Source organism: Rhipicephalus microplus, chromosome X, assembly GCF_043290135.1.
Source record: "Rhipicephalus microplus isolate Deutch F79 chromosome X, USDA_Rmic, whole genome shotgun sequence".
NCBI classification, from domain to species: Eukaryota; Metazoa; Arthropoda; class Arachnida; order Ixodida; family Ixodidae; genus Rhipicephalus; species Rhipicephalus microplus.
The window spans coordinates 448,770,635-448,791,945 of NC_134710.1; positions in this window are offsets into that span (position 1 = coordinate 448,770,635).

Below are 21,311 nucleotides of genomic sequence, written 5' to 3' on the forward strand. Positions count from 1 at the left end.
GTGGTCGCCAAAGCTAATGCCATAGCTACCTGTTCCGCGTGGTTTGCATCCGTGTTGGGGAGTGTTATAGAAGTGAGGTGTTCACCTTGTAGCGATGTAATGGCTGCTACGAAGTGCTTGAAATTAACGTATTGAGCGGCGTCCACGAAAGCTACTGAATCGGGCATTGCTGCAGCCGTTTTGAGAAGGGCGGCTACTCTAGCCTTACGTCGGCCGTGGTTGTATTACGGATGCATGTTACATGTCTATTCGATTCAGGAAAAGTGCACAGAACCGTATACAAAAAGGTGCAGCCGGTGCCGACACCTGGTGCAGCAGTGTCGCAGGTTTCTCGGCACCCGTTTCGGGGGGCAAATGCAATGCATCAGCAGCGCCACCCCTAAAATGTCAATCGAATGTTGAGGTGCAGTGCAAGCCTTTCGTCTGCTACGGTACGGGCAGTACGGGGCTAGTGAGGCTTAGCACGCACCGGCAAGCGGTTGTCAGTTGTGTGTCCGAGGATTCGCACGTGATTTGTTAACATGGAGGAACTCCACATCGCCATGGAATTGGTTGAATCTGACAGTGAAGATGAGGAACTCGGCGCAGTGTTGTGTCAAATTGGTGCCCAATTGGTCCGCAGCGATCGTAACCGCACACCTAGATACCACGAGGAAGTTGTGGCCCGTTATTTTGACTACGAATTCAAGCGCCTGTTTCGGCTGTCAAGAGAGTCGTTCGAAATACTCGTGGGGCGCTTCAAGTCGTCGCCCTTTTTTCCTAGGCCGCGGGGAGGACGCCCCCAAATCCCAGCGGAGAAAACTTGCCTGATTTCTCTCAGCTACTTGGGCACGCAGAATAGTATGTATAGAATCGCCGATACCTTTGATGTCTCCGAGTCATCCGTGTCTTTGTGCTTGAAACGGGTTCTTGACTTTCTCTTTAGCATCAGTGATGAAGTGATTGCTTGGCCCAGCGATCAAGAGCGGGCGAATATCAAAGCAGGCTTTGCTGCTAGGAGCAACGTAAAGGTACGAGGAACACTATTGGGTGTATTGATGGTTGCCACATAGAGATTCCGCACCAGAAGGAATCACCAGCATCCTACTACGATAGAAAAAAATTTCCTTAAATCATTCTTCAAGGAATCTGCGATGCAAACAGCCGTTTCACTGACATTTTTGTTGGTTACCCTGGCAGCGTACACGACGCACGTGTGCTGAGAGCCCCTTCTACGGCACTGCAGAATCTAAGTGCGCCGGCGATTATTTACTAGGGGACGCAGCGTACCTGCTCCTTTCATGGCTAATGCCTCCATACAAGAACAACAGGGCCCCGTTTGAACGCGTAGCTATACAACATGCCTTTGGCATTTTGAAGCAGCGCTTCAGGCGGTTATATCTTGTGGATGCAGACACCATTGATCAGTGTTGCCTCATTGTCACAGCAGCATGTGTGCTACACAACCTATGTAGCAGAAGTCGCGACACATTGAGCAACTTCGAGGATTTACCGAGGGAAGATGACATTGGAAATGACAACGATGGAGCCATCACAAGCACTGCAGCTGTTAGAGAGATGTGTAAACGCCGACGCAAAAACATTGCCGAAACGCAGTGCTGAGACTTCAGGTTCAGTGTTTTACATGCTTGTGTGAACTACTTTGCAAGAACATTGCCGACACACAGTGATGAGGAGACTTTTAAATGTTTTGCATACTTGTGTGAATTGCTACGCAAGAACATTGCCATCAAGACTTGAAATCGTGTGTTTCACACGCTTTGCTCCTCCGATTTTCACCTTCCTATGTGATTTGTACCAATGCCATAAAACGACTTCATGAGAACAAGAAGTTTATTCTTTTGCTTCATACGCTATCACAAAACGTTCCAGCAGGGCCAATTTTTCTGTGTGTCGAGCAGCCCTGTTTTTTTCAATCTCTTCAAGCTCCTGCAGCAGCTTCACCAGAGGCGGATCTTTCGCCTTACGCTTTTGCACTTCTGCTGTTTCCTAGAATGGGAGCAGTTAGGGATAAGAGTCAATGGAGAATACCTTAGTAACCTGCGCTTCGCCGATGACATTGCATTGCTGAGTAACTCGGGGGACGAATTGCAACTCATGATTACGGAGTTAGACAAGGAGAGCAGAAAGGTGGGTCTTAAAATTAATCTGCAGAAAACGAAAGTAATGTACAACAACCTCGGCAAGGAGCTGCACTTCGAGATGGGTAATAGTGCACTTGAAGTTGTAAAAGACTATGTCTACTTAGGGCAGGTAATAACCGCAGAGCCGAACCACGAGATTGAAGTAACTAGAAGAATAAGAATGGGGTGGAGCACATTCGGCAAGCACTCTCAAATTATGACAGGTAGATTGCCACTATCCCTCAAGAGGAAGGTATATAACAGCTGTATCTTGCAGGTACTTAGTTACGGAGCAGAAACCTGGAGACTTACAAAGAGGGTTCAGCTTAAATTGAGGACGACGCAGCGAGCAATGGAAAGAAAAATGGTAGGTGTAACCTTAAGAGACAAGAAGAGAGCAGAGTGGATTAGGGAACAAACGGGGGTTAAGGATATCATAGCTGAAATCAAGATGAAGAAATGGACATGGGCAGGGCATGTATCGCGTAGACAGGATAACCGCTGGTCATTAAGGGTAACTGACTGGATTCCCAGAGAAGGGAAGCGGGTTAGGGGGAGACAGAAGGTTAGGTGGGCAGATGAGATTAAGAAGTTTGCAGGTATAAATTGGCAGCAGCAAGCACAGGACCGGGTTAACTGGCGGAACATGGGAGAGGCCTTTGTCCTGCAGTGGACGTAGTCAGGCTGATGATGATGATGATGATGATGTTTCCTCAGCACTAGACTCCTGGTTGACTGGGGCTGCAGCTTGCACTCGAGCCTCTGGTTCTCTGTGAAAAAATATATTGTATAGTAGTGGTGCTTTTACCTCTCTTTGATGACCAAACTTGCGTTTCCTTGTCCTCTCGGACCATTTTGCACCCCTGTGTATAAGTCACGATTGGGCTGACATGGTGTTGCTTATCCATGTCTGCCATCTCTCTGAAAATTGAATGCAATTGGCATCAAAGCATTAGTATGTACATGGCAACGTGCCTTCCATCACCACTTTCACTCGCACTATAAAGAAGTTTAGAGAAGATAGAGGCTTGCAATGATGTGATCTGTTAAACAGGAAATGTCGCTTGAGCCAAAGTTATCACAAGAGGAAAGACAAGCCCTCTTAAACTTTAGCTTCAACATCATTCTCTTTCAATTATCTTTCATGTTAAGGCAGGAGAAAGACAATGGGAAATCAGCCAGTTTGGTTTATTATTGCATTCATAACCGGCAAATAGTGCAACACAGGATCTCTGGGCTGACGTGTGCTAACAAAGTAGTGCTACTAGTGCATAATGGAATACAAACAAATTATGGCCGGACCACACGACTTGTAGGAGCCATAAGTGCACCCTACAGTGGTGCAATCGCCTGTCTACAGTTCCCATAACAAGGATGACAAATAGCTGAAGCTCCAGACTTGCTAGAGACTCAGACTTTCTTAATGCTTTAGCGTAATGTGACTTTGGGCGACTGGTTGCATGTAGTGCAGAGAAATGCGAGAAAGAGATGCATGATTGCTAACTAAATTTATTTTGCACAAGCCCTGCCACTTTAAAAACAAAAAATTGGGGTTTTCAAAAACATTTTTGAAACTCCTAACAGCTTTTTTGTAGCATGTAGATTGTTTTGCATGATAACTTTTTGGGGGCACATTGGGGTTTACTGTAGGGCATATGTGTTCTGCAGAAAAAAAAAATTCAGTAAGGGAGAAGGCTGCTTCAATGAGCTGGTTTGAGTGAAAAGAAAAAGCACTTAAGTGCGTGCCACTGTGCACGTTTTTTGTTTTCTTTTTCTACGCATGAAATAGAAGTTGGTTATGGACAGAATTACGCACTCAGAAGGAAGATATAATAAGCACTGAAAACTTACTCTTCAAACCTACACTCCACAGTTCTGCTGCCGGACTTCCGATTGTTTTTTCTGGCTGTTTTGTAGGCTCTTTCAAGTGATTTTCACTTATTCGTCACTTGGAGCACACTCAGGGAGCACTCGAATTCCTCATTCAGGGCATTCTTCATGTACAGGAACAACTGCTTTTTGTTCCTGTGAGCAAAAAAAAGTTAACAAAGTAATGCACACATGCTTATCACCAACGTGCTCATCACTGCCTCACCTCAGTCCTTTCTTGCCGGTGTTTCTGAAATTCTCCTTATATTTTTCAATCAAAAATCTGGTTCTCTGACCGCTCCATAGAGCTTCTTCCGAGTCGTCGCGACGCGCACGACCCGGAGAAAGCGCAGCAGCGGACGCCTGCGTCGTCGGCTCAGCATTGTTTGGTGGTGTTGGCTGCGTTGTAGGCATAGCCGGCATGGCATGCTCGTTTGTCGGGTCAGCAATGGCAAGACGACCCGACGCACAAACTACCCGCACTTGTCTCCCGTCTGAAAAAGGCAAAACAACAACCACAAAAAAAAGGGTAATGAAGAAATGTCCCCGTCAGGCCAGTGAGCGGACAAATGGTCCAGCATGCTTTTCCAAAATTACCTGTGGTAGTGTAGAGTTCGGCATCGCCGTCAAAGACGATAACTCCAAACTCGTCCACGATGGGAAAAATTTCGGTCTGGACACCGTCGATGTCCGCGACCACCAGCATATTTGTCGTCTGCTGGTCGTGTTGTCGTCTGCTGTCTGCCAAGCATGCGCGGGGAGCAGGTTGTGTGGCTGCACCCAAAATGCTGCACCCTCGCGGTGAGAGGTTCAAGGGTTCGCGGCACTGCGGCAGCACCTTACCTGTACCCGCCACAATCGAGGACGTTGGTGCATGGGGCACCGCTGCATCTTTGGGAATCGAGGACCTAGGTGCAGCGCACCGTGAAAAAGTGCAGAAGGTGCAGAGAACCTAGGCTGAATCGAATAGACCTTATGTGGGAGCGCGGAAACGATGAGGCGTTCGCGAAGTTCCGATGGCAGCATGCACTCTCATTGGTTGATGATGGGAGAGCTTATTTTGAGATACGCCAGGAGTTGACGTCTGCCTCAGTCGAGGAGAGTCGAGCAATCTGGGCTAGCTTCTGGGCCTTAACAATCTCACTGAAAGTGTTATGAAGGCCTAGTGCCGTAAGTTTCTGTGTGTTGCTTTGTATGGGAAGACCAATTACCTGTTTGATACTTTTTCTAATCATCAGATTAAGCTTGTTCTCATCTCCTTTAGTCCAGGGGTGAGCTACGGCTACGTAATTGATGTGGCTCATGAGAAAAGCGTGGAAGAGAGGCCGTAGATTTTCTTCTGATAGTTCACCTCATTTGTTGGTAACGCGTTTGATGAGTTTAGACGTGGAGTCTGCTTTAGTGGCTATGCGCTTTATGCTGAGTCCGTTCCGGCCGTCCTCTTGCAGGATCACTCCTAGTATACGAACCGAATTGACTTCTGGTATTTGCTAACCGACTTCTGTCTACACAGAGATGGGTGAGTTGGGGATCCAATTAGGGCCTAGGTTCGGCCTGTAGAGTAAAAGTTCAGTTTTGGCCGATAGCCACAAGCCCGTCAGTGGGAGGAAGGCCTGCACCTTGTCCACCACCATCTGTATATTGCGCTGGATGGCCCCGTCGCTACCGCCCCCACACCAAATGGTAATATTGTTGCGCATGCCTGGGAAGAAAACGAAACGAAGATGGGTGAACAGGCTGGCTGCCCGAAGCTGGAGGAAGAAAGAAGTAATGACATTGCGATCATCAACCTGTTGGCTGCTCCGGCACTTCTCTTCGCAACCGAAATAAACGGCCCCCTTCAGCCATATACGTCCTAGTCCTCCTTGTGCGTAACAGATTGTTGGAGGTGTGGGGTAAGACAAACCCAACGACGGGAGCTTCACTTTCAGGACATCGCTGCAGCCGCCGCCTTGCTGGACTCCCGCCTGCGCCGGTCGTAATTGCCCAAGATCAGTCATCTAACGCTTCAAGGCCAACTACAGTGGGTTCCGTGCCCTACTACCGAGCCCCACCAACCTGCGGAGTAAAATCTGGAGATGTCGACGCGTGGCTCTTCCAGTACAAGCGAGTCAGCAAGTCCAACGGCTGGGATGCCGCCGCTCAGCTCAGTAATGTGGTCTTTTGCCTTACGGATACTGCACTGGTGTGGTACGACAGCCATGAGGACGCACTGACGATGTGGGACTTTTTTGTTGCGGAGCTGAAGGCGTGTTTCGGTGACTCGAGCGTCAAAAGGAAGCTGGCTGAGCAGACATTGTCTCAACGCACGCAGTTTCCAGGTGAGACATGTACCGCGTATATAGAGGATGTGCTGAAGCTCTGCGAGGTGGTCAATGATCAGATGTCAGAAGACAAAGTGGGACATTTGCTGAAAGGCATAGCCGAAGATGTCTATAATTTTCTCATCAGAAAAGAGCACCTGAGCTTGGTGTCCAACGTGATTCGACATTGCCGAACTTTCTAACAGCTAAAAATGCGCAGGATTGCTCCAAAGTTCGGCCGGCTCACAAATGTTCTAACGGTTGCCAGCATCGACACGAACTCCTGCCCAGACCTGTCCTTGATGATTCGACAGATCGTTCGCGAAGAACTTTTTCGCTATAGAGAACAGGCACATTCAGCAGTTAATCACCATTCTATAAACGACCAACATTTGCTATATGTGGCACGTGAGGCTGTGTCTGCGCCGCCGCCTTCTACGACCCCTTGGCAATCGGTGGTCAGTGCAGCAGCTGTTGAGTACAGCGTACCATCACAACCAAGGAGAGCACCATGCTTGCCAGCTCCTCGCTATGACCGGCGCCCTCAGCGTCCACCTTCTTCGCGACGCCCGGTCTATCCTTACGATAACAGGACGAACCAACCCACTATGCCAGAGAAGACGATGTTCGAATCATTAACGAACAAACAGAGTTCCGACCTCATGGTTTGCTACTCCTGTAATGTCCCTGAACCAGGGCCGTACCGAGGAATTTTTTATGGGGGGGGGTTTGCGTGCAGAACGGCTGCCATTTTTTGAGATTTATACTGGCTTATTTTCGTGAATAAAACAAGTACATGGCTTACTTGTAATAATTGGATGGTACTTTTCAATTATTTGTACCCAAATAAAAAAATTGGTATGTCAACCTCAAATTCTGGTTAAATCAAGAAATAAGTTTGGACAATAGCACCACCAAAGCCGGGGACACCGCGACCAACGCCTCCTGATGAAGTAACACAATGTAACCGCGGTATAAAAACGGTATGTATGTGTTACAAGCTGCCACTCTAGCGTCGCCAGCGCGAAGTCGGCGACGGGAATGGCAGCAGGTTAGGTCGTTCTGTACGTAAGCAGAGACAGTGAAAAGATCAGAGACGTATGTGGGGAAAAACAAAACTCTAGTGATATTGCAGCACTGCAGAGGAATCTAGGAATATTGCAGAGGAATCTAGTACAACACTTAATACCAACTAACAAAATACATATAAAATCAATAAATCAGCTTACAAGATAGAATTATTACAATACACAAAACTAACCTACAATAAAACTACTAATGAGAAAGTCCGAAGGTATAAACAGGTGAAGGGATGCCTGTGATGACCGGTAGCATTGAGTCCACGACGATCGGATGCGAGAAGTCGGAGTTCTGGCACAACTGCGATGTCGGTGGTGTTGCAGCACTGGTGGCATTTCCGGGAGGCTAGTGCTTGAAGCCGATCTCGGGCAGGTTGAGCTTACTCGAGATTGAAGTACTGATGCCTACATTACAGACGTTAATTTCGTGTCACAACTAGACGAATGGCTAAGTTTAGGTGGCCAGCCGACACGGAGCCACAACCACGTAAGGGATACTTCTTGATCTCCTTCTACACCATGTTGGTCAGCAACTAGACTGCTTAGCAAGGCGAAATCCTGCTCTTAAATGGACCTCCGTGTCCTTTGATTCTCGTCCTCAGGGAAAAGAGACCTCTACGTGGGTCCAATCATGCACGTTTCATTGTTAAAAACTCCATTCTAAAAATATATTGACCACGTCCCTTTTCAATTAGGAGAGGGTCCTCAACTGAGTGAGAGTGACAACCTGTTGGGGGTCTCTCATACGGCTTGTTCACAAGCAGTTTTGCCCGTGGGAATGGTCAGTTTCCTTGGTTTCAGCCAGTGCGTCTTGCAGTCTACAGCTAGTTCAAGGTGCATCGCGGCCTTTGATGACCCTGCCGACGCTGCCGTAGGTACAAAGGATCAAACATCGGCGACTAACGTTTGAAGAACAACACCCGATTCAGTACTTCCCTGCACTAAAGGCCAGTCTTTTCATGAGCGAACGGTTCCACCGGTCAGCGGGGGAGTGCGGCGCCCATTAATTTGCCGTTACACCGGGTCGCAAAAATGGCAGTTCGTGACAGCATGTATGCAAGCAAACAAACAAGTCGCTCGACATTCCGATCTTGTTACCGTTCGCACATTCTGCTTGCTTGATAGTTTCCTCGTAATTGCAAAAAATAGAAGGGTTGAAGCTTGGGCTAGCTGGGTTTAGCTTTTAATCGACTCTTGAAACATAGAGGGAAGTTTAAATCAGGAAGTTTTTCCTTCTCGGCAACTTGCAAAATTCTGTGAGGACTTGTTCTGGGGTCACTTGAAGTTCTCGATGGATGCTAAGCAGTACTAGTCTGGTCAATTTGTCGTTGTTCATATGATTTCGAAGGTAGCTCTTCAGCCTTCTCAGTGTGGAAAAAGTTCGTTCCGGGGTCGGCATCGACACGGGTAGAGTCGCCAAGATAGAAAGTAGGCTGTGGATGTTCGGAAAAAAGTCGCAGTTGCAGATCTCTAAGGCCTGTAAAGCACAAGCTGGGCGATTCTTTTCTTCGATCTGGCAGCATTTGTTCACCCACAGTGTGAACTCTGCTTCGATGACATTTGCTGAAGGAATGTCGCCAAGGTAAAACTGCACTGCATCATCAATATCAGAAAGGCTAGCCGATGCGCAGAATTTCGGCAGCAGCATGTTAGGGCCACAACGACCTTCTTATGGGCATCGAACCGGTCTCTTAATTGATTTTCGAAGTCAGCCAGCAAAGGCAAATACACATTCCTCCAGTAGTACTCTTCAGGAGTAGCAGAAGGTACGTTGCTTCTTTGCATCTGCCTTCCATTGATGCGTGGTAGGGCCATCTCAACATTTGTGATCTTCAGCAAAGAGAGCGACTTCAGAAAAATCTTAATAAATTCCGTTTCTGCACTAGCCCTTTTTGTGGAAAAAACGTCTATAACATTCTTTACGTGATCGCACACTTGAGCCAAGTCACAGTCAATTTTTTTTAAGAAACTTGCAAAGTGGCAGTGTCAAAGAAAAGAGGTCGCTACAGATCTGAAGCGAAATGACAAACTCTGGCTTCTTAATGGCATTGAGCAGTTGAGAAGCTTTTAATCAAGTATCAGATGACACGGCCTCTTCCAAATATTCGAGGAATGGTACAATAGGCATGTACAGTTCAAGGAAACGCTGAAGTGCATCGTGACTCTCTACCCACCTTGTTTGGCAAAAGGAGAGAACTGATTTTCTTTTTTCTTGTGTTAAATCTTCTACTTTGTCTCGCAGTTGGTTCGTTCTCTGTGGCGAAGCTCTCACAAACGTAAAGGTTGAGCATACAGTTCCCAAACAGTTGCGTATGCTGGGGAGTTTGCATGCTTGAAGCAGAGCAAGGTTCAACGAGTGGGCGCTACAATGCACGTACAATGCTTTGGGCACTGTTTGATGAATGAAGGCTTGAACACTGTTAAGGGAGCCGCTCATTGATGCCGCGCCGTCGTATCCTTGCCCGCAAAGTAGGTTCAGGTCAAAGCCATGACCTCTAAGGCTGTTCAGGATTGTGCTCACCAGTGCCTTGCCAGTGAGATCGTACACGGGAACGAAATCTACAAAATCTTCTTTAAGAATGGGCACTCCCGACGTGGCGTGTCCAGCGTACCTTACACATAAGGAAATGTGGGCGGTGCGAGATATATCAGTGGCCTCGTCAACTAGAACTGAAAAACACGAACCTGAGTTGACGTTTTCAACTATATTTCTTTGCATGATTTTACCACAGAGGGTGATCAACTCATTTTGAATTTTCGGGCTCGTGTACAGTGCATTCGCCGGAGATGTTTCCATGTGAGCTCTCAAGGCAGCATCTCCACATTTTGCTCTCATTCTAAGCAGTGCGTGGAAATTTCCATCATTTTCGAATGGCAGCACTTCAGACATGTTTATCGGACCAGAGTCGTCTGTGCCGCGAAGCGGTACTTCTTGCCTGCCACAGAAAAGGATTGTTTCTATTATTGGCAGCAAGTTCTTGCGGTTTTCTTCCGCCTGCTTTTTAAGGCCGTGGTCAAGTTGTGTTAAGATGTCATGCTGTGAGCGGGACCGGACTGCTAAAAAGTTCTCCGATAGCATTGTTGACATGGTGTGATAACTGCTGGATGCGTGGCTCTTAAAGGCGTTCATGGCTTTCTTGTAATTGGTGAACTCCTTAGTTACATAACAGCCCAAGCGCTGGTGCTCCCTTTTTCCTGCACACTCGCTTGCGAAGACTACGCAATATTTGCATAATGCTCCTTGAAGCTTCTTGGAATAATCAAGCCATGGGTAATGATCTACCCAGTGAGGTTGGAACTTCAGATTCCTTTTCCCTGTGGCTGGATAATCATAGTTAGCCGGCGGGGTACACGGATTGAGCAGCAGCTTCTCCATCGTCTCTGGATCATTTACATTATTGCTTTTCGAGACAAACAGTCCCAAGTCGAAAATATTCGCACTTGTCGCACAGAGGGGAGGCGAACCAGAATGTGTAGGTGCCATGCCACTCACCTTCCTTGGGCATTGCCCAGTGGTAAAGGCGTCACTTTGCCCAGCATTGACTGTAGAACAAAGATCACTTGGAGTTTGACTGCGGCCACCATCATTTCCCGGCGGGGCATGGGTGTCCTGCTTGTGTTCACTCTCAGGTGATTCATATAAACCGGTGCATTCTCCTGAGTCGCTACAGAACTTCGGACGCGCTTGGCTTTCGCCAGTGCTGAGGAGGGCGAAGTTTTATCCTTCGAAGGAGGCGGTTCTTCTCCGTCCGCTTCATCGGTTCGAACTTTCTTGAAGTAAGACGCAAGACTCCTATGCTTCGTTGTTGCAGAGTGTGTTTTCATTTTGCTGCCGCAATCCTGTGCACGCACACAGAAGTGGCCAGTGGCTCCAAAAATGTTTGCGACTGCTTCGACTGCCTGGCGTGAACGACGGGCGATGTTTTCTTCCTCTCTTATCCACTTTACAGTGGCTAGAATGTGGAAGTGTGATGAACGCGCCGGCTCCCGCGTGGCGCATGTGTTTTCTGAACACCGCTACAGCTGGTGTGCATGCAGGCACATTATTGTACTCCAGCTGGAGCAAACTGGATTAACGCTACTTAAAGACCTTTTCACAGAAGACTGCATGGGCACTGCATACTCCCTTTAATATACGTGAACCCCCAAGAATGCACTACCAAGAAATTTGCACTCCTGTGGTACAGTCCAGAAAGGAGGTGTTGCTTCGTTGCTGTGAAAAAGTCACCTTTTCACAGGCGGCTCCCTGGGCACCTGCATAATTTTCTCTGGGCTGCGCTAATTAAATAGCCGTGACCCCCCAAAAATGCACTTTGTAGGCTGTGACGTCAGCCTCTGTACTCCCGCGCGCAGCCCAGCTTGGCGACGTTTTTTTTCTCCTGTGAAAGTTGACCGCTGGTGCCGGATTGTGTGCCGGCTGTATCCTCGCTTTGTGCGCTTTGTAGGGAGAAGAGGTAGATTTCCTTGCGTGTGGTTGTTCGAAGTTGCTCAGATATGCCAGTCTTTCAGTAGAAGTCATCTTTAATGATTCGTTTCGGTGGCGAGGACTACAGTTTGAGAAAAGTTTGCCCTGCAGCCGGCGTCCTCGGAATGCACCGCTGAGTTTTTCCGCTTAGGGGTTTCATTCTCTGGCAAATTTGTGCACGTCGTGTTGGTGTTGCCGTTGCTGTCGAACTGTTTACCTTCACAGAAGTAGACGCGCTTTTCGTAGGAACCCAAAGCCGACACGTGCGGTCCGTACAGACGGATAACTTCTCCAGCGGCAATGCACAAGGAAAGCATCTGGAATCAATAAAGGAGCTGCTACGGTGTGAAAGACGAAAAAAAAAGACTCCAAGGAACGCGAGGGCGAAGTGCAAAGCTGTAAAAATAGGGCAGGTGCGCGTGGGGGGGAGAGAGCGCTGAGGTGTTCTGGTAAAAGGGTAAGTTTGAATAAAGGAAGAAGAGAGAAGCAATGCCAGGAAAGTTGCAGTTTAACTTTGGCAGCTGGTGGTCGCTGTGAAGGCGTGTAAATATTTTAGTATCACCCAAAAAGCTAAAGCATCAAAAAAATTTTGGGGGGGGTCAGAACCCCCTCAACCGCCCCTAGTTACCGGCCTGCCCTGGACATATTTTGCGATTTGGCAACCGTCGATGTGTAACCCCACGGTATGGCCACCCACCACACTTTGCACAGCCTTCCGAATGACTTCGGGACGAACCGTGAGCAATGTACTATGGCCCACCACAACACTCCACTTGATCGTCTTATCGACCACACGATGACCCTAGGGCAACATACCTGCTGCCTCGCGAAGACTACTGGACACACAGCTTCCGGAACCACTCCCCTACATCTGACAGGAGCTTTACGCCTCCACCGCCTCGTGTTCCCCATTCTCTTTCACCACGGCATCGCAACACGTCTCCTTTGCCACAGGAAAACTAGCAATGGAGGTGAGGTCACCGGAGACGTGCTAATATCAGAAATACCTCCTGTGGTGATGCTCAAGAACAAAGTACGTGTTTTTGTTGACGATGTGCCTGTGATGGCTTTGGTGGATACGGGGGCAACCATTTCTGTCAGCAGTGCGTGTTTTGAAGATACCTTGGGACGAAAGGTTTTATTTAAGTGGAATCAAGCTTCGAAGTTTTGTGGACTGAGTGGTGAGGCACTGCATCTTGTTGGTGTGTGTCAAGCTGTCGTGTTTCTCGGATGCTGCGTTATCCCAACGGAGTTCGTGATTATTCTGCTGGCGACATATGATGTTATTTTGGGTATGGACTTTTTGAGGGAGTGTGTCGTGACTGTCGACTGCCGCACAGGGACAATATTTTTGAGTGATCACGTTCCGCCACCACTTTTGGAAAACACTGTGGATGGTGAGACGGCATTGTGTGTCTGTGGCGACACTATCATACCACCATTATCAACCGTTCGTGTACATGTTGGTTGCAGCAACAGCTATTCTGCGTACTTTGATGCCAATGTAGAACCAGTGTACACCAACTGCATGAAAAAGAATGTGGTGATCCCACATTGTGTGATGTCGATCAGACGTGGACGCGCTGGTTTATGGACTGTCAATTGCTCCACAGAACCCGTGATGTTACCAGATGGTCTTAAAAGTCAGCCGTCGTCAGTGGACAGCACGAGACCTCACTGGTGACCGATCTTAGAGGTGCACCGAAGAGCATCGTAGTCACAGTTTTGAAAGGGCTCTTCTGTCAATGGTGAATAAGCCGCTGAGCACAAGTGAACTCGGAACATTGGTAATTATACTTTCGAAGCACGTCTCTGCATTCGACTTTGCACAGAAAGACAAAGCGACAAGGCGTATCGACGGAGACAGCGCTGTTGCATCAAAAAGAATTGATACTGGGCAACATTGAAGCAAGAAAGCTAACATTAGGCGTATTCATAGACTTTACGAAGGCGTTCGACAGAATTGATCACCAAACCTTGTTAGAAAAATTGTTTTATTACGGGATTAGAGGCATCGCGCTCGGTTTAATAGAAAGCTACCTTAGTGATCGGTACCAGTGTGTGTCTATAAATAGGCAAACATCTATGCCCAAAAAAATCAAACGCGGTGTACCACAGGGAAGCATATTAGGACCTCTTCTGTTTAACCTTTATATCAATGATATTGTAAATGTAGATCACTCAATAACGTACATTATTTATGCAGATGATACAAGCTTATTCTTTATGGGAACAAATATAGACGATTTGATAAAAGCAGCTCATAAAACGTTATTCAATTTTTCGAAATGGTCCTGCCAAAATTCGTTACAGATCAACAGCTCTAAAACCAAGGCCGTTCTTTTCCGTGCGAAAGGAATAACATGTACGTACACACAAAAACTGATGCTAAATAATTTCAATATCGAAATTTCAGAGACTGTCAAAACTTTGGGCATCATCTTTCATCAACATATGTTCTGGAATTCTCACACTGAACAATTGTGTATTAAGCTAAGAAAAGCCCTTGGCGTGCTGAGAAGGTGTCAGTCGTTTCTACCGCTCCCCCAGAAACTTCTTATTTTTAATACGCTTTTTTGTTCTCATCTACGCTATTGTCAGTTGGTATGGGCTTCTGGAACTGAAACATCAAAACAAAAGTTGTATACACTTCAAAAAAGCGCTTTGCGGGCTGTTGCAAATATAGGTTACAGAGAACACACATCCCATTTATTTGTCAAGTTTAAAGTTTTAAAATTTTGTGTTGCATATGAACATAACTTGTTGTTGTCTTTGAGGTCTAAAATTCGAAAGAATTGTGCATACCTGAGAGGCTTAGCACATTTACAGCCGAAAATTTTGTTGCGTCCGATGCGGAGTTCTGAACACTGGCACGTCCCCCGACCGCGAACAAATTACGGACTCCAAATGCTAAAGCACTCTGTTCCCCATATACTAAATAAGTTCAAGCTCACAGAACAGCAATTGCGTCTCCTTTCAAGTAGTGATATATTAAACCTGTTTGTATAAGGAGCTATAAACCCAGAAAAATTACACCCAGTACTTGTAAATGCATGAAATTTTAAGTGTACCCCTTTCTGTTATAGCGTCTTATATTGGTTGCCTTTTTTCCCAAAAATTGTTTGTTTGTAAACACCCAAGTGTGCATCTATTCTGTACTTCATAAACAACCACTAGAATGTTATTTTCTTTTCTTTTTTCTTTCAATCATACGTGAGCACTGTATGGAGTTTGGTGTGCCATTGTTTCTGTTGCCTTGTACAAATGGGAGGTGGGGCTAGTCAAGCTGCTATAGCGCAGCTTTTTTCCTACTTTCCACGCCACAACTGTTTCTTGTTTGTGTAAATCACGGTGTATCGTTGTGGTGAAATAAATTTCAACTTTCAACTTTTAATCCCTGCTTCTCGGACATGTCACACTATCAACACGGGTTTGGCCAATCCGATTAGACAAAAGCCATACCGTGTTTCGCCATCCGAGCTGTGGATTATTAATGAACAGGTGAACGAAATGATTCAAAATGGAATCATTCAAGAGTCTGCAAGTCCATCGGCAGCTCCAGTAATTCTCGTTAAAAAGAAAGATGGATCCTGGAGATTTTGCGTTGATTATCGCCGATTGATTGCTGTAACAAAAAAAAGATGTGTACCCACTTCCACGTATTGATGATGCCATAGACTGTCTACATTCGGCCTCATACTTTTCCTCAGTAGACTTAACATCGGGCTACTTGCAAATGCCCATGCATCCTGAAGATGAACACAATTCATGTCTGGATACTGTACTGACTTGCATAAGAAACGCTAGCCTTGTTCTTAACTTAAACAAATGCCACTTCAGAGACCGACAAACCCTTGTTCTCGGACACCTAGTCGATCAGGATGGTATCCGTCTAGATCCCCAGAAGACAGCAGCCATTGAAACGTTCAGCGCCACGCTCTGTTAAGGAACTTCGCAGTTTTTTGAGGCTTTGCTCCTATTTTCGCCGCTTTATACCTAAATTTGCCGATGTTGCGTGCTCCGGAAGAATACTTCCTTTGATGGACTCCGGAGTGCGACTCCTCTTTTCGTCAACTGAAGTTCCTCCTGTTGTCGCGGTCTATTCTTCAACACTTCAACACATCAGCTCCAACAGAACTGCACACGGATGCCAGCGGCATAGGAATTGGTGCCGTCCTAGTTCAACGTTATGGTAACCGCGAGCACGTGATCGCATATGCAAGTCGCTCCTTGAGTAGGCCCGAGTAGAATTACACTGTCACAGAACAAGAATGCCTCGTGGTAGTAATTGCGATTCAGGGGTTTCGGTCCTACTTATATAGATGCCCTTTTACAGTCGTCACCGACCGCCACTTATTGTGTTGGCTTGTCAACCTTCGGGACCCTTGCGGCCGTCTAGTGCGCTGGGCACTTCGGCTCCAAGAGTATAACTTCATAGTCTCGTACAAAAGTGGTCGATGACACGCCAACGCAGATTGCCTCTCGCGTATGCCACTGAGCACTACAGAATGTGATGCCGACGACCTCGACCACCTCGTAGCTTCTGTGTCACCAAAGTTTCCCGACCTTAGTATTTTCAAAGATGAACAGCGAAAGGACACCAGGCTATCATTGCTCTGCACAGCTCCTATGGCTTGCCATTTCTGTGTACGCAACAGACTCCTTTTCCAGCACTGGCGCGCGTTTCCTCCTGTTAGTGCCAGAAAGCCTTCAGACAGCGATTTTAGGTGCTATGCATGACGATCCTACGTTTGGACATTTAGGTTCTGCGCGGACGCTTTACCGTGCTAAGGAACGCTTTTATTGGCCAGGAATGCAACAGTCAGTCGAGGCGTTTGTGGCCAGCTGCACGCAGTGTCAACGCCACAAGCGCCCATCTACTGCTCCGGCTGGTCTCCTACAGCCCTTGCCACCTCCAAGCACACCTTTCCAACTGGTGGGCATTGACCTCGTGGGCCCTTTTTCGGAGTCGGCTAAGGGCAGTCGCTGGATAATTGTATGTGTCGATTACCTCACGCGCTACTGCGAGACGGCAGCCATACCAACCGCAACTTGCAGCGAAGTCTCTGTGTTCCTGCTGCAGCACGTTATCCTCCGACATGGCCCATTTCACATCGACATGGCCCACCTCATGTGATCATCAGTGATCGTGGGCGACAATTTATGGCAGATATAGTAGAAGAGCTGCTTCGACTGAGTGAGTCCCGCCTTCGTCACTTGTCGCCATACCATCCGCAAACAAATGGGCTCACGAAGCGCACCAATCAAAGAATTGTAAACATGCTCTCTATGTATGTGGCATCCGACCACAAAAACTGGGATGACGTGCTACTATTTATAACGAACGCGTTCAACACCACTAAGCACGAGACAACAGGCTATAGCCCCTTTTTTTTGATGTACGCACGACTGCCACGGCACACACTCGACACAGTTTTGCCATTCTCGGCGCACGAAAACCTCTCAGTCACCGAAATCCTCTGGCTTGCAGAAGAGGCGCGTCGTATCACTCATCTACGCACTCTGGCATCACAGGAAAAATCCATCGCACGCTGTGACGTCCGCCACCGGCCTGTGATTTACCATCAAGGCGACTTAGTGTGGCTGTGGACTCCTGCACGAAGACGCAGGTTATGCCAGAAGTTATTTGCCACATATGACGGACCGTTTGTTGTTCTCAACAAAATCACGGAAGACACGTACACAATAGCTCAACTCACGAGAAGTGCTAGAAGAGCCGCTAAAACCCTAGTCCATGTCGCTCGACTGAAGTTGAACACGCCAAGGTGAATCAATTACCTCGCCCGGCGAGCTTTGTTTGCGAGGGGAGGAATGTTGCGCATGCCTGGGAAGAAAACGAAGATGGGCGAACAGGCTGGCTGCCCGAAGCTGGAGGAAGAAAGAAGTTGACGACACTGCGATCATCAACCTGTTGGCCGCTCCGGCGCTTCTCTTCGCGACCAAAATAAACGGCCCCCTTCAGCCGTATACGTCCTGGTCCTCCTTGTGCGTAACAATATCATCGATGTAGAATGCGTGGCCCAGGCTATAGATTGAGCTCAATTTTCTCGAGTGAGCACTCAAAGCTAAGTTAAAGAGAAATGGAGTGAACTGCTCTCTGCAGCGTGCCTCTGGGACCCAAGTCGTACGTCTTGAAACTCAAACAGCCTTGTCTAGGACAGCCTAGTCTAATTGCGGTCTTTGTGAAACGACCGCACGTATGCATAGAAGCGGCTACCGAGTCCAGCGTCAGCAATGACTTGTAGTATGTGAGAGTGCCTAAGGTTGTCTAATGGCTTTTCTAGATCTAGTGCAAGCATGGCCCTGGTGTCCCTGGAGTTGCCCGTTTAGGTCTTGTGCTTCAGAAAAGCATGACGTCCTGTGTCGACATGGACGGGCGGAAGCCTATTTGACTAAAAGGGAGGAGGTGTTTTTCTTCCGCATGTTTCGTGGCCCGTTTGAGAATGACGTGCTCAGCCACCTTGTCCACACACGAGGTGAGGGAGATGAGCCTGAGTGAGCCGAGCTCAAGGGGTTTGCCCGGCTTAGGTATGAGCACGATGGCGGCTTCGCGTCACTCGAGCGGGATTTTGCCGGACTCTCATACCTCGTTGATGTGTTTAGTGAGGAGGTCTATGTCCTTGTCCGCTAGATTTTTGAGTAGTTCGTTTGTGATCCCGTCTGGGCCAGGGGCTGATCTACAGTTCAGCTCAGCGAGTACTGCCCGCACCCCCGCATTCGTGAAGGAAGAAACCAATGGGTCTTTTCCGTGTTGTGCATTGGAGATGGGGGGTAATACGTGTATGAGCTCGATTCGGTACAGAGGTAGCGCGACGTGTAATCTGTTCATCCGTAAAATTTTCCTTGCGAAGCTTATGAATTAAGCGATCTATGGTGAGTTGCTGATTGGATTTCGTGGGTTTGTCTATCAACAGATTTATAAGCAGGTTTCATTTGGATCCTTTACTCATTTGGGTGTCTACAGTGTTGCATGCCTCGTCCCATTGCTGTCTAGCTAAAGTGCGACTGTGCTTTTCGACTTGCTTGTTGAGCTCCGCGATCTCTTTGCGAAGACGGCGGTTGAGCTGTCGAGTTTTCCATTTTGCCTGTAGGGCTTGCTGTGCCTCGTTGAGGTGAGGAAGTCGGCCTTACATGCGCTCTACATCGCGAGTGGTTTTTATTTCTTTTGTGACTCTTGTTACATCCTCTTGTAGCCGAGCGAGCAGGTCTCAAACAGAGGTGTAGTTGTTGTCATCTTGCTTTTTAAGGATGCGAAAATGATCCAAGTCGACTATCTTAAATTTACGCGGTGGTGGACTGGATGAGGCTATGGTGATGATACTGATGTAGTGATCACTACCTAGGGTTTACCTGTGTGTTAATCTATGTAGAGTTGTGGATGTTTCGCAATAGTGCAAAGTCGGGAGTAGTATCTCTTGTTACTGAGTTACCCGTGTGTGTAGGGAATGTGGGGTCTGTGAGTAGAGTGAGACAGTGGTGTGCTATCTGCGTGGCAAGCGCTTTGCCTTTCGAGTGGAGGTATCTGTAACCCCAATCGGGGTGCGCAGCGTTAAAATCGCCTGCAATCAATAGTGGGTGGTCGCCTGCTATCTTGCATGCCTTCTGAAAGAGATCTATGAAGGTTTGTCTGCTGTCAGCAAGTGAGCTGTATGCATTAAGAAGAAAGACCGGTCGGGACGAACTTCATGCTTAGTGTACGAAAAAGACTTTGCAATACAAGTGGCAATCCCTCGTTTACCCTTCTGAAAGATTGACTCTACGCGGCATCCTCGCAATGCGGGACGCTCGGTGAGTGTCTCCTGAAGGAGGAGTACAGAAGGGTTCTCAGCGTTTGAGCGCAGTATTTGTTGTAAGGCGTCCTTCCGTTTTGGGAAGCTAAGGCAATTCCATTGCCAAATGGTGAGATTGTTTGAGGTAGCCATGATATATGATGAAGTTTTGGTCGGCCCTGCATCTGTTGATGCTGGTCGGCTTCAGGATTTGTACTCTGGCTGTTCTTTTAGTCATTTGAAGCTTCAGCGGGTGGATTTCAGACGGTATGTCAGCACGGTACTGTTCTAGCAGCGCCGTCAGGTGTGCTATAAGGCTCGACATTGTTAGAGGTTCTTTCTTCGGCCTCTAGCGCGGGGCCTGTGCGCTTTTTCGCGCCGCTCGCTGGGTTAGAGGCAGTGAAAGGTTCACTCTCGTTGCTCTCTCGTTGCTCTTGAGACTGGGGTGTTTTAGGAAGCGCCTTGATATCAGAAAGCTTTTTGCGAAGAAAAGTATTCTCGCGTTCTAAAGCTTGAATTTTGTCTGCTACGGGCTGTGGCAATGATCCGGAGCGCTTGGTGGCGCGGGTCTCAATTTTATCGGCGACCTTGTCGACCCAAGTGGACTTGGTGGCGTCTTGGGCCCGTAAGCTGCCTGGTGTGATCTGGTCTTGTGGTTGAACTTCCCTTGTAGGTGTAGACTGGGTGTATGCAGAAGGCAGGAAGCTTGCAGCGGGCACCAGTGATGAACGACTCTTGTTGGGACGTCGACAACGTTGGCGACAGTGCCGCACAAGGTAGGGTACTTGATAGCGTCTCCGGCAGGTCGGTCACCTGTTACGTGCGCGCCTTCACACAGAGCACACGTGGTTGAAGAGCATACGTGGTCCGGTCCGGGAGGACCATGACTGCACTGATCACACACACCTTGTCGGTGGGGGGGACGGCAGACGTCCTGGCGGTGACCAACTCGGCCGCAGTTGTGGCAAGTGTCTATCTTGCGTTTTAGAGAGTGCAGCAATACATGATCGGTCTGCAGTAAACATAGTTTGGTACCTTGAGGCCGTTGAACAGGATCATGACCGTGGTAGTGTTCTTGATTCGACGTGCGCCGAGCACGGTTAGGTTTCGTAGCGTTCGTAGCATGCGTTGCAAGTCGGCGTCCGTGAAGTTGATGTCGACGCCGTGTATCACCCCGCGGCAGGAGTGACCAGACGGGCTTGAATATGTAGCGACTGGGTGTCGTTGTTCGGTGAGAATAATTTCTTGAATGGTGCAATGAGCAAGAGCATTCGTCTATTGCAGTGTGGTCACCACAAAAATGTTCTGCACCGAGTTCGAGCAGATGATGTCTTGTTCGGTAGCCGACGGTGGCAGGCGTGCGGCTATTCTGAGCGTTAAAACCTTGTGTTGACTGCAGAGAAGTACATCGAGGCCACCACCCGGGCGAATGACAACTCTGAAGTGATCCTCGGGTAGATTCGGTAGCTTCCTGGCAGTAGCGAGCCTTTTAAGTGGACTGGGCGGTTTGGCGCCAACTGCTTGCCCATGTTGCCCGACATTTACATACATGCACAATAGAGGATCTCTCCAATATTTGTCGCTTTGGAACCTTGTTTTGTATACTTACTTTGTAATTGTATTAATGTCAAGTAAGAATAATAATGCAACACTTCAGCACTAAAGGCAATCACAAAAACAAG